Consider the following 14,717-nt stretch of genomic DNA (forward strand, 5'->3'; position numbering starts at 1 on the left):
AGACTCTAAAAGTTAAGAAACTTTTCCAGAGAGTGGAAAGGTGGTTCAGGGGCTATTCACAACCAGATGTGTCTGACATCAAAGCCATCACTACTAGTTAACGGGTTGCATCAATTGTTCCTGAGGCTCTGGAAGAGGCACCCTAGGGAACCCAGCTGTGCTGCATTAAATCTCCTTCTCTGGCCCAACACCTGTACTCCTTGGTTACAGTGGCTGGGAGATTCTGGCTGCTGGGAACAACAAAGTCACGCCAGCCAGCTCAGGCAGCCTCTATGAACTACAGCAGTCCCAACCATCTCTTCCTTAACTCTGCACTCACAGCTCTGATTATACTATTCAGTGATTCATTAACCCCACCCAGCCCAATGATCCCTTACCCAACACTGTTCAAACCATACCATTAATGTCCACACGATCATGTCCTGTTTTCCCAACTATATGCAAATGCAGACGGGACCCCAAACTTCTCAGTTTCTCCTCTGTTTGTGAGTACATAGCCTTACAGATGGCAGGTGCTCAATGAATACAATGAACTTCTCAAGAATCCCAAAGTGGTATGGTTCATGGAATGACCCTTTCCATTGCCCCTAAAAATTACCCCAGGGCTGTTTCTTTGTAACATTTTATGGTAGGGAACAGGGAAAGACACAGACGGGGTTATAAAATTATTAATCTCGGTTTTCTACACTACAGAAGAAAACTGAAAAAAATCTCAAAAAACAAACTATGAACCAGAATAGATACTGGCAAAGGGTCCAGTTAGGAAGTCCTGGTGGATGAGCTCACCTGGATGTGACCTGCCCAGAAGCCTGTGCGGGGGGAAGGGTGAAGACGACACTGGCAGGAGGAGGGAGGGAGAGAGTTTGTGGAAAACTGAGGGGATTCCTGAAATTCAGAGAAAGGCTACCATATGGAATCTGGATAAAGAAACAGCAGCGATCTCTATCATGTGGGTAATGGCCTCCCTCCTGCCAAGTGACCTCACAGCCACCAGGAGCTCTACTCCCGAAAGCAAATACTTAATTAGGGTTTTATTCTACTTGATACACTGGCAGCTGTGGCACGCTACTGGCTGATCAGACCTGCCACCACCCAACAAGCATGTGTGCCCCCCCCCCACTTTTCTGATGACCCATGCATGAACACCTTGGTCTCTACAGCTTAGAAAGCTGTATAAATAAGGAAGAAGGCGTGTGAGAGAAGAACTGAGAAGAGGAAGATGACAATTTGTGTTTACTAATGACATGCTACAAATCTTTGCTCTCTCACGAGGTTTAAAAAAACACACAATAAAAACGAGGAAGGAGAGATTGTCTACTGACGTAAAACGCCACACAGCTCGTGTCTGCTGACAGAGCCTGCTGGAAGAGTCTGGCCGTTGGATGGGAAAGAGAGGCTGGTCTCAGAGTCAGGCAGAGGAACTGCGAGGAAGGGAAATAAGGTGGGAGGAGCTGCCAGACCATGACCCGTGAGGGGCGGCCACACTGAAGACGCGCAGGGACCGCAGGAGGTGGCAGCATTGGCAATGACTGCCCGGCAAGGCCATGCCAACCACGCCAAGGTGGATGGCCCGGAAACCCCTTCTGCTCGCTGGGCCTGCTGGAGACATAATGAAATGCAATCCTGTCGGGGACGGCCCCTGGGTAACATTTTCACTTCTACATTCCATTTTCAGTTTAGGTCGAGATTTTTAAGAAGACGGCAAGCAGCACTCAAGTCCCAGGTGACAAGATCTGCTCAGATTTAGTCTTTGAATGTTGCAAATTAAATTCCCTCATCAGGCCTCTAATCACTCTTACCAGATGGGGCTTGTGCTCAATTTTGGATCCACAGGAAATTTAATGGTTATTGTTTCTGTTTAAATAGGAGATTATTGCATTTTAATAAGTTCTCTTTGGGACTTGCAGCAACAATAGAGCACTATGAATTACTGTAGATAGCTGTTACTGCATGCTGGGGAAAAATCAAGTTACTAAGTGTGACAAGTTGCTTTTTCTTCCCTTCCAGCAATCGCTCCGAGTGTATTTACCACCAAATTAAGTATGTGCCGAGGGGATAATATTTTTATCCTGCCGAGGGGGAGAAGGAGCTTGTCTGTGGATTTTCATTAAAATGACACATCTGTTCAGCAATTTCACAAAGTAATTCTGCTGAAAGTTTTATCAGCTAATTTTAATTATTCACTCCAGTGGGTTGAATACAGGATTCATCATGTTGAATTAATACATTTGACGGGAATTTCACAAAGAGGGGGAGAAAAAGCAATCAACAAATTGAATTGTCATGCAATATGGATTAAATTGAGATTCTTTAATTAGGATAAGCCTGAGATTTGGTATTTTGAAGGTATTAGAAAGCTTAGCAATACAGTGGTAAAGATTAAGAAAATGCAATTAAATATTACACTTTGGACACAGCCAGGGTATCATGTGAGTAGAAGAGTCCTCCTTTTAGCAGGATGGTTAATAGTGTCAGTTTCTAGAATTGCTCAGTAGTGAAACTGCAGCCATGCCAATGAGGGACAGCTGCTGTGTTTACCAGAGATGAACTGAAAGGTAATTGTGTTTTAAAAGACTGAAAGCTGACTCCCCAATTTAAACTGCAATGAGATAATTGTGGAAATGACAATGGACAAGTAACTAGAAGACACAGGTTCAAGTTCTAGCTCTGCCGTCACTACTTGTGTGACCTTGAAAAACGCAAACACGGTTCTTGAGCACCTGTTATGTGCAGACTCTGTTATAGGCATGGATGTCATAAAAGTGAATGGGATAGTCCCTGCCCTCAAGGGGTCTAGAGTCTTATGCAAGACCCTTCCTGGGCCCCAGTCATCTCTAACGGGTGGAACCTCATGGGTTCTAAGTATCTACAATTTCTGAAATTCTACAACAGTAATTGGAAATAATTGTACTGAGCTTTCACTCTGAAGAAGTAGGAGTTAAGACTGAGGCTTAAACAGAGAAGTGCAGAGAACGCGGAGTAAAAATCAGGATTCTGCAGACCCCTTCTTCCACACATGCTGGCCTGGGTGTTGGGTCTGCGTGCACAGCTGCCCACAGTGCTCTCTGCCAACACAGGAGGCCGGGGGGGGAGCAACGTGGTGTATGCTGGACGCAGAAAACGCAGAGAGAGCGAGGGTGGAGCTACGGCCAGTGAGGGCATTGAAAAGTGCGTCGTTACACATCAGGTGAGCCCCGAGGCTCCCAAAACGTGTTTATACTGGTAAAACCAAACAGGGGCTGAAAGTGGGAGGAGAGAGAAAAGAGTTTTCACTGTGGACACAAAACACTTGCTGAGGCAGAGAATATCGTCACTGCTCGGAAGGAAACAGTCTGAGATTCATTTCTGCTTCATTCTTGAAAACTGCAATGTGCAGAGAGATCGGGATCATGAGCCTTATAATAAGCATCAGTGGGAAGAGGAAGGATGTACCTTTCATTGGGAAGACAGTGTTAACCTAACTTTCTAAAGAGGGTGAAAACTGCTTCTCCATTCCAAACAAAATGTCCACTCGGTCCGTTGCCACAAGTACTTTAGGCCGCACACGCTCATCAAACCGCACCAGCTGCCATGTTCCCCGGAACAATGACAAATACTACACTATCGCGCTGCAGATACGAACCAAGGGTACTGCGGTTTGGAAAACCAAGAGGAAAGCAGCAAAACTACAAATGCAATTTCCAGAAATAAGCCCGTCCTTTAAAATTTTCCAGGAATTTTTATAACCTGTGTTCAGTCGACAACTATTGATCAAGCATCACTGCACCACACTCTACTCTGGACGCGGGGGACTAAGCGGTGAATACGGCACGAACCTTGTTTACACTCTAGCCCGGGTTGGCGGCAAAGAATGTAAACTGCACTGTCAAATAGTGACAAGTGTTACGAAATCTGGGGCCAGGTTCAGGGAACAGAGAATAATCCAGAGAGGATGGTGCTTGGAGGGTAGTCAGGGAGGACCCCTCTGAAGTTACTATGTCTGAGTAGAAGCCCGTGTGAAGTGACTCTCGGCATATTCTTCCATTTTGTCTGTTTGGTTTCTCCGCTGCACTGTGGCTTGGCTCACAGGGCAGACTCACGGTGCGGGGGAAGGAGCACAGGTGTGCTCTGTTATCTGCGAGAAGTAAGGAGCATCTGAGCCTCAGTTTCTGCTCCCAAGAAGGGGGTCATTAGGGGGATAATGCACATGAAGTGTACAGAACAGTGGATGAAGCAGGTATGTGAATTACCTATTTCTCACTTTCTTCCACTCTTGCAGCTCATCCTTTTATTTAAAATATAATACGAGAACAAGGAAGATTCTTAGAGATTATGTAAAGTTCAATGTCTTCACTTTATGGATGGACAAAATCAAGGGTCTCAGAGATGAAGGAAAAAGCTCATGACTACTCAACCCAACAGACAGAATTTCTATCAAGAGTTCTTTCTGTTCCACTCGTGTTTTCCAAATTTTTATTTTTACTTCTGAAACCTGTTTTCATATGAAAGCTTACCAAGTAGTAGGATGTAAACAAACAAACAAATAAGGAGCACCTGAGCCTCTCAGCGCCTTGAGGAGACAGAGAATGAACGAATGGCCTTAGTGGGGGTGAAAAGCAGAGCCACCTGGGAAGAAAAGTTAGGGGAATTCCTTGAAGGAAAATGACCAATTGCTGAAATCCCTAAACACGTGCAAACAGAACCACGAGAGCTCTCTATCACCTGAATTATAAAACCAAAAGCATATTAAAGATAATTCAGGGATAATTAATCCATTCTCTTCCATTCTTTGTGTTCAGTTTTTTGTTTTTCTTTCTTGTCCTTAATTCTGGCCCATGTTTATTTGAAGTTCTTTTCTTTCACTTGCTACCAGGGTCCCCGCAGTTTTCTTTCTTGCTTTTCTCTCTGGCACCCACGGCAGCTCAGCCACCCTCCCTGCTCACCTTCACTTGTTCTGAGAAAGATCACTGTTGGCAACAGTAGTCACAGTACGTTCTGTTAGAATGGGGGGGAAAGTCCGTACTTTGAGCAGTAAGCATCTGCAATCACCAAAGGACCAACGTGCTCAGCTATCAGTTTCCAATCAAACTCCAAACTGAGAAGAGATGAAATAGCCAGCCACCCTCGGAATGATCAGCAGAATGTCTACCAACTACCTACTGTGTGCTAAACACCTACTACTCATTCAATCAGCGAACATTTCACATATAGCAGGATCCTGCCATATGTCAGTTTCTCTGCCAGGTGATGGAAACCACGACAAGACGGAGACAGATGTCTTATCCTGCTTTTCTGTCTAGTAACAGAAACAGAGCATCCCTCTAAAATATAGATGAGTTTTAGCTTGTAAGTAACAATAGAAGGGAAGATGAACTGAATGACAGAGACACAATCTATGAACCCCTCCTGCTATAACACAACCAATGTGCATTCAAAAAACTTCAAATAGGGGCGCCTGGGTGGCACAGCGGTTACGCGTCTGCCTTCAGCTCAGGGCGTGATCCCGGCGTTGTGGGATCGAGCCCCACATCAGGCTCCTCCCCTATGAGCCTGCTTCTTCCTCTCCCACTCCCCCTGCTTGTGTTCGCTCTCTCGTTGGCTGTCTCTATCTCTGTCAAATAAATAAATAAAATCTTTAAAAAAAAAAAAAAACAACTTCAAACAGCTTTACAGGTCCACACACCCACTCAATACAGAGGCAGTTTTGCTCCAAATCATTGGCACATTAAACCCTCATAATTGGTGGATTTTGGGAAAAGCCCTTCCATCCGTAATGTAAGCTAATGAATCTTTAATGTGAATGTTCTCTGCAACCACAAGGAGAGAACCACACTTGTCCTTTCCCAGCATGGGCACATATGCCCATCACTCTGAGGACATGAGCTGCCCGGTGGTGGGGCAGTGAGCAGATTCACAGCCTCTGACTCTTGTTTCTTCCAAATATCCTTCGTGAGGATCAACATCCCAGGTGTGAAGCTCCCTGGACAAGTAGAACGGCTGCCATGAAATCTCTATGAAGTGGATTCATGTTTTTGACCTTTAGGAGAACAACGTTCAAGGGACCAGAACCCACAAGGCCCAGCAGCAAATGTAAATCTAAGTGAGCCTGTGTTGTTGAGGGGGAGCACAAGATTACAAGCTCAGCCGGAAGACAAGGGCTGACTTTATACTCAGAGAGGAAAAGAGCAACATAGGCTCAGGTTCCTCGTCCGTAAAATGTTGATTAAAAACACCACAGGACTGTTAACAGCAAATGAAAGTAACCAGCACAGTATCTAGTACCTATGTAATCATGTTTGTAGCTATTGTTACCAAGATTCTTATTAGCGAGAGGAGCGAGGGAGTGTAAAAAAGAAGACAGAGAACTCACAGGGAAGAATAAAACACGGAGAAAAGAGGAGCAATAAAGTTTTCATAAGGAAGTAAAAATAAATATGAAAAAGCACTGGTATTCAAGAAATACCAGTGCTAGAGAAATAAAATAATCCCAACACCCGAAAAGTCTTAACATGTGCTCTCCCCATGTGGTATCCATTCTAGGGTTTAAATATTCATAATATAGAGTGTGATAATCAATATACTATATATTCATTAACATATATCAGTTTCCCTGTAATAACAGCCCAAGTATCAGAAAATCACAGCCTACCAAAAGCACAGATACCTATGACCTCTTGTTGACAAGTGTGACATAAATGCTTACATCCTGGCTAGAATTTCTGTCAATAAAACCATAAGATCACATGACAGAATCAGCTGTGAAGACTACAGACCATGAGCCTGGTTTTCTCTTTTTGTTAGAACACTACAAAATCGCAGGTATCCTCCTCCACCCCCCACATCATGATCTACCTTGTGGACGATGGCCCCGTTCTGACAATCTGATGAAAGGAAGCAGTAAAGCTGGTAGAAGGCTAAAATGCCACTCATTTCATGACTGATTTGTTAGTTCAAGCCTGCTGGATCTGAAGCATCCCTTTCCTGGCAATGGGAAATTCAGCCTTGGGGACCCTTAGGGTCTTCTCCTCACAGCCTAAGGCTTGATAAGGTTTAGCATCAAAAAAGACAGAAAAGAAAGACCACCCAAAATTAGACCCTTGTCTGACTGCGTGAAAGGAGAGATGAAAGGTATACCACTGTTACTGGGAAAACATACATCAGATAAAAGCAAAAGGATTAGGTCAAACTCGGCAAATGTATCTGCCTGCAATTCTGTCTTAAACTCGGCAGACCTGGGGTCGTGGGCACAATCCATTAAGCCCTTCCTTTCCCTCCTAGTCTCCTTGAGCCCTTCCCAGCTCATATGACCCATCGGAAGTCTCAACAGTTTTTGAGAAGAAAAGCTACCACCCGATTAAGAAAGAAGTATACAGTTCCTGCACCTGCCACTTTCCTCAGGCAAACACATTTCCAAGTACTGCATGGAATCAGGGCCCAGGACACAGAAAGACTGGCATATACTTACACAAGCATCAGTGCGTGAGTGTTGGTGCACACGGGAGGGAGGGCAGAAAGGAGGTAGAAAAGCAATAACAGCATCGATTTTATAGAAGGGGATTCAGTCCTTTAAGCTAAATGTGGAAGGTTACATGGTTTCCTCTATCTCCAACCTAATATAAAATACAGGGGAAAATTATTCAAATGCATGTTTACGAGACCAATGCTCCTAGTAATTCCTCTGTTGGCCTATTAACGAAGTAATACTACTGATATTTGAATCTCATGATGTTATGGAACATGTAAAGGGGCTGAAAAAGCAATATATTTTGTTTAAACTTGGACTAATTGAATACTGCTTTTTAAAAAACTTAAAATTCTGTAATTTTTTTAAAAAATGAAAAATATTTATTGAGCACCAAGTGCTACCTCTGTTGTCATGATTCATTATTAAACATAGGCTTCTAACATTTTTTAAATGTCAGTATGTTTACTCTATACCCACCTGAAAAAATATTATAAAAATACTAATGAAATTTAAGATGACAGTGATAAAATCAAGAACAAATACTTGATATAATGCTAACCTGAAGAAAGCAAAAGCCAAAATTACACACTCATTATGTTGTTTGTTAAAGTTCTACACATTTGTGTTCACAAAAATACACAGAGAAGAATGTTCATTGCAGCTTTATTAATAACAGCCCCAAAGTGGAAACAACCCTAAATGTCCACCAATAAGAAAACTGTGGCATAGTTGGTTGGGTGGCTCAGTTGGTTAAGCATCCACATCTTGATTTTGGCTCAGGTCATCAGGGTCATGAGATCAAGTCCTACACACCTTGGGCTCCGTGCTCAGTAGGGAGACTGCCTGAGATTCTCTCTCTCCCTCTCCCCCTGCCCTGTACTCTCTCTCCCTCAATCTCTCTCTCTTTAAAATAAATATTATCTTTAAAAACACCCCAAAAATCCCTGCTACACCCAAAAAACATGGATGACTTTCAGAGGATGTTATGACTGAATGAAAGAAACCGGAAATGGAAGAGTAAATATTGTAAAACCTTATTCATGTGAAGTTTAAGGACCGGAAGTCAGAAGAGCAGTTAACTCTGGGATGGGAGTAGAGACCAGAAAAGGAAGCTGAAGGGGTGCTGGACATGTTTCTGTGTCTTAATCTGGCTGCTGATGACAAGGGTGTTTTCAGATGTAACAAGCCTCTGAGCTGTACACTTAAGATTAGTGTCTCAGCCCATTTGGGCTGTTTCATAAAACATCACAGAGTAAGTGGATTATAAACAGCAAAACTTGACCATCCACAGTTCCGGAGGCTGGGAGTCTAAGACCAGGGTGCCAAATTGATTTATAGCAAGGGCCTTCTTCTGTGTTGGGGAATGCTGACCCTCACTGTATCCTCACGGGGTGGAAGGGGCTACGGAGCTCTAGCTGGGGTCACTTTAATGAAAACGTTAATCCCATTCCCTACTCACCACCCAAAAGTCTCACTTCCTAACACCCTCACATTGGGCATTTGAGTTCCAACATACGAATTTCCGGGAAACACAAACATTCAGACCATGGCAATACATGTACTTTGAAGTATGTTTTTAAACAACAACAATAAAAATTCAAGAGAGTAAAACTTCTGGAATGGTTGAATGAGGAGCCTGTCAAACCCTCATGACAAAAAAGAAACAACAAAACTGACAAAATTGTCAAGAACAACCTTTTAAGGACATTGAAAATCGACCTACGAAATTGAAATATATATCACTGAGAAATGTTTATTCAATAAACATTAGTAAGAACAGTGGGAGTCTGTAAACTTCGGCTTGGTGCTACTCCCATGCCCCATGCTCTCTCCACCTCCATGGGGCAGAAGTACTGTTAGTAGGCCAGCTGTGAGGATCAAGGTTCTGCTGCTTCAGGACTGATTTTATTTAGAGCATAACACAGAAAATTCTAAGTCCAGGATGTCAAAAAAACAAAAAAACCAAAAAAAACCCAAAAGTGATCTCTGCAAACAATCAGAGAAGGACAATATTGCAGCTATCCTGAAATCATTACTGATTTAAGCAAGCAACAAACTGGCAGGGCAGCCAGAAAATTAATAGGGAACCCATGGAATGAAAGAGAGCCTTGATAGGATCCTACTTATCTCTGGTGGAGATAAGACAACTGGACGTTAACCCACCAAGCGAGGCACATAGGAGAGACTGGACAAAGCCCTAGCAAACTAGTTATTCTTGCTGGGCATGAGACCTTACCAACACAGAAAGGAGAATTTAAGGCAGATTTGTAAGTTGGCTCAACTGTGATCTATTTTCTAAACTACATGGATCCATCAGAAAGAAGATGAAAGACTGTGATTTAGTGGTTCAAAGTGTTGAGCTCAAACTGTGCAAGCAAACTCAGATGACTCTTCTGGTAAACACTAGACCCTAGATGACTTCTAGGAATGTAGACTTCAATCATCATCAGGGGTGAGGAGTGGGCAGTGCAGAAGGACAGGAACACAAAGACATCAGAGGTCACACATTAGGAAGGAAACATGCTCTACAGAAATCAGTCCACATAAGAAACTAAAATAAATAAATGTTTTTATTTATTTTAATAAATAAAATAATAAACTAAAATAAATAGATGTTTTAGATAATAGAGCAGCTCTGTGGTGGTTGTTCCTCAAATAAAATGAGGAACAACCACCACAGAGCTGCTCTATTATCTAAAACATCTAATCTTCAGCAGAAAATTATGAGACATGAAAAAAATAAGAAACTGACCCACATACAAGAAAAAAATCAGTTAACAGAAACTATCTCCGAGGAGGCCCAGATGTTGGACTCAGCAGATAAGGATTTCAAAGCAGCTATTGTAAGTATGTTCAAAAGCTTTTTAAAAATCATTTAAATAATTAAAGTATGACATCATGATTAATCAAATAGAGAGTATCAATAAAGACAAAGAAATTATAAAAAAGAACCAAAGTTCATTAGGATGAAAGGAAATGACAACAGTCAGTAACTCGAATCCTCACGAGAAATAAAGAACACTAGTAAATTCATTATGTAGGTAATTGTCAGAGACTATGTAAGTATAATTTTTGTCTTTTCTTCTCTGAATTTAGAAGAGAAATGCATAAAACAGTAATTATAAAATTGTATCACAGATCATATATCATGTAAAAAATTAATAATAATAATGATGATGATGATAACACAAAGGAAGAAGGGAGGTATTAGAGCTACAGTGGACCAAAGAAATGATACCAGTCATGACTCAAACACACAGGTAGAAATGAAGAGTAATGGAAATAGTAAACATATATATATATATATATATACATACACACACACACACACACACACACACACATATAAATTCATAAATATATTTTTCTCCTTTCTTCTTTGAAAGACATAGGTTGTATAAAATAGTAATTAAAACACTGTATTGCTGGGCTTAGAAGATATACTGATGTAACATATAGGATAATAATAGCACAAAGGAGGGTGACATGGAACTATATTTAAGTAAAGCTTGTACATGTTACTGCAATTAAGTTAAACTAAAATGGATTGTGGGAAGTATGATACATATTTTCAACCGTAGAACAACCACTCATAAAATCACTCCAGAAACATAGTAAAACCAACAAAGAAATTAAAGTAGATATACTAAAAAACATCTATTTACTATATAACAGGCAGCAAAGAAAGAACAGAACACAAAAAAATGAGGCAAATATCAAAATGAAGACATAAATCCAACCATATCAATGATAACATTAAACATGAATGGATTAAAAACTCAAAAGGAAGAGATTGTTAGACTAGATGGAAAAAAAATCCATCTGTATGCTGTTTATGAGAAGCACACTTTAGATTCAATACAAATTGAAAGAAAAATGATTAAAGAGAAAGACAGCAAAGAATAAATATAAAAGAGCTGGAGAGAGAGTATACGTTCAGACCAAATAGAGTTTAAACCAAAATTGTTACTAGAGACAAAGAGGGATATTTTATACTGATAAAAGAATCCATCCATCAATAGATTTAGTGATTATACACATATACACACCTAACAAAGCTCCAAAATACATGGAGCCCAAACTGACAGAACTGAAGACAGAAATAAACAACCCAGCAATCATAGTTGAACACTTCAATATCCATTCTAAAGATGGAAAAATAGCAAGATGGAAAATTTAATAAAGGTATATAGTTGTTTTAAACAACACTATCAACCAAATTGACTCAACTGACACATAGAAGACCCACCCCAAACAACAACAGAGTATACGTTCTTTTCAGGCACATATGGTACATAATCCAGGATAGATTATATGTGAGCTAAAAAATCAGTATCAAGGTACTGATACTTATTGATAAGGACTGAAGGGAACTACCAACAAAAGGGATGAAAACACAAAAAGTGTATTTTCAATATTGCTAATTAAATTAGAAATCAAAACAAAAGGAAATTTGGGAAGTCTACCAATACTTTGAAACAAATCAACATACTTCTAAATATCCCACAGGTCAGGGAAGGAACTACATAAAAAATTTAAGAATATTTTATCATATCTCATCCCTAAGTGAATAAAATGAATGTACTAGCACTTGGGGAAAAAAAAAAGAATATTTTGAGTGGAATGAAAATAAAGACACAATTTATCAGAACTTATGGGCTTCAGCTAAAGTGGTGCTGTGAACACTTACACCAGAAACGAGGAAAGATCAAACCAGTAACAGAAGCTTCCATTTTAGGGAACTAGAGAATGAGGATGAGGTTTGGGGGGATGCAAATGTTCTAATACTGGATGCAGAGCTCTCCAACTCTGTGAATTTATTAAAACTCATTTAATTATACACTTAACATGGGTAAATTTTAGGCAAATACATTATAATTCAATAAAGGTGTCTTACTGATAAATGACCTTTTATTTTTTTATTTTTTTGAGTGTAGTTGACACACAATGTTAACATTAGTTCCAGGTGTACAACATAGTGATTCAACTTCTCTATATGTTATGCTATGCTCACCATAAACTTGTTTTTGTTTAACGATTTTATTTACTCATTTGAGAGAGAGAGAGTGAGAGAGAGGAGGAGGGGAAGAGCAGAGGGAGAGGCAGACCCCCTGCTGAGGAGGGAGCTTGACTCAGGACTGGAGATCAAGACCTGAGCTGAAGGCAGATGCTTAACCAACTGTGGCACCCAGGCGCCCCAAGTTTGCTTTTGTTTTTAGTACTGCATAAATAAAATGACTAGAAGGAAATAGGCCAAAAAGTGTTATTATGTTAGAATGGCAGGAATGTAAGTATTTTCTCCTATTTTCCACTTATTTGTAGAGTAAAAATAATTAAGATTAAAAATAATCATTAAGTTTCTAATTCTTATACACACTGAAGATTGCATTAAATGTGTTGAGGGGCTCTGAAAACAGCCATCTAGTTAACTTCCTGCCTCAAGAATGCAACAAATTCACACAGAAAAACAAAACAAAACAGGATTTTTATACACTCTTTTTAGATGTCTTAATGGTGATAAAAATCCCCGGAAACCACCTTTACCCTAACTCCTTTTAGTTGTACTCGCTTAAAAGGATCCTTGAAGCATCAATTCACTTGAGGAATTTCTTCCTGGTGTTTAAGGGCAATCACCTTTGGCACAATTTAAGTTCATTTCAACCCAACGGATATTCTGACATGTATGTTCCCTTCCTAGTTACCACCTGCAGCAGCACGCAAGTCTGCATACCTGTCTTCATCTGCACAATGGGGGAAATGATATTATTGCAAGGACTGAATGATACCATGCATAAAACATGCTTAGAACAGTTCCCAGTGCATCATAAGCATTTACTAAGCCTTATGATGAAGAAGGGAAGAAGGTAAAACTCCTATGAAGGAAAGAGGTGACTGCTGGGTGACTGAACCGAGGTATCCAAGTCTTCATTCCTTCATGAAAGAAGTTGGGTTATTTGAAATGAACTGAATGCAGAAGAACGGATGTTAAGGAAATAATTTATGACATGTAATTTTTAAAAGGGGTGGGCAAGCCTCTGTGGGATTCAGTTCCATGTTGAACAATAGCTTATACTCATACAAGCAACAGAATAGCTTTTAATAGATGACATAAATGTTCAGCCATGTCACAGATGAATAGACATTTACATGTTCAATTGAATAAACTGGCTGCTTTGCTTTGATTAGTCCTACTTGAGTTAATTAAAATATTTCCATTTCTTCTAGTATTCATAGCTCTCTGTATAGTTTACAGAAGCTGGAGATGGATTTTTAATACGGTTTACCAACTGTACGGTTTTGATGGACACTTTAATCATGCAATACAACTGCAAAATCTACCACTGGGAGCTATACGAGTCTTGAACCAAATTGAGAAAAGAAATTACATGAACACAGCCATTTTATGTTGGTGTTAACTTGAGAAAAAAGAACAGAAAAAGTTCATAACACAATCATTTTTATCAAATAATTCTTCAAGTGTCATAATCTTCCTTAAATTAATACCGTGTGGTAATCAATGTTTTTTGATGTTTTGTTGTTTTTGTTTTGCTACGAAATAGCATTGCTAATTAGTAAACTAACAACTAATTCTAAACCTTTGTACAAATGATAAAGGACCAACATCCCTCCAAGCACTTGCAAGCCCCAAACTCCACTGGCAGCTGTCTTGTAGAATTTCATAGGCTCTTCAACATCTGAAGTACCAAAATGGATTATGAGCTTTTATGGGAGAAAACTCCCAGGACATGGGATGGATTCAGTTCTCCCTTAGGCTGGATGACCACCCATCCAGAATGCTGGAATACAAATTCAAGCACTAAGCACGACATTTCTAAATAAACTTTTCAGGGAACTTAACCGCTGAAATCCTGCTAGTCTAGTACTTGGAGGAGATTTACTGAATTGATTTTTAAAAACTGTTTTGAGGAAAATGAGGAAGAGAGGTAGACTAAGATACTTAAAAAAAAAAACACTAAGTGATTTTATTTTTTTCCTTTGAATCTGGACATACTAAAACCAAAAGGAAACACTGACTCGGTTCAGTACTTCTCTGGTCTTTTATTAATTGCTAGACAATATTTATTTTAAAAGGACCAGAAATTCCCCCCTAAATCCAAGACTTAATACAGAAATTGCTTATAACGGGAAACTTTAAGTCCTTAAATAAGCCGCTTACACTAATGAGAAGAAACAGACTTTCAATTAACAATGAAGACCAAGCCTGTGTAAAAGACTAAGTTCAAGGAATGTAAACTGCTTCTCAAATGGCATT

General features: G+C 40.1%; 1 protein-coding gene across 3 annotated transcripts in view; it reads right to left on the reverse strand.

Moving 5' to 3' along the window:
- The window catches only part of AUTS2 (activator of transcription and developmental regulator AUTS2), a 1,104,663-nt gene that overhangs the window by 500,950 nt on the left and 588,996 nt on the right, over window positions 1-14,717 (reverse strand). The gene's annotated exons all lie outside the window — the stretch shown is intronic.

The sequence above is a fragment of the Ursus arctos genome, unplaced genomic scaffold (assembly GCF_023065955.2).
Source record: "Ursus arctos isolate Adak ecotype North America unplaced genomic scaffold, UrsArc2.0 scaffold_2, whole genome shotgun sequence".
Classification (NCBI taxonomy): Eukaryota; Metazoa; Chordata; class Mammalia; order Carnivora; family Ursidae; genus Ursus; species Ursus arctos.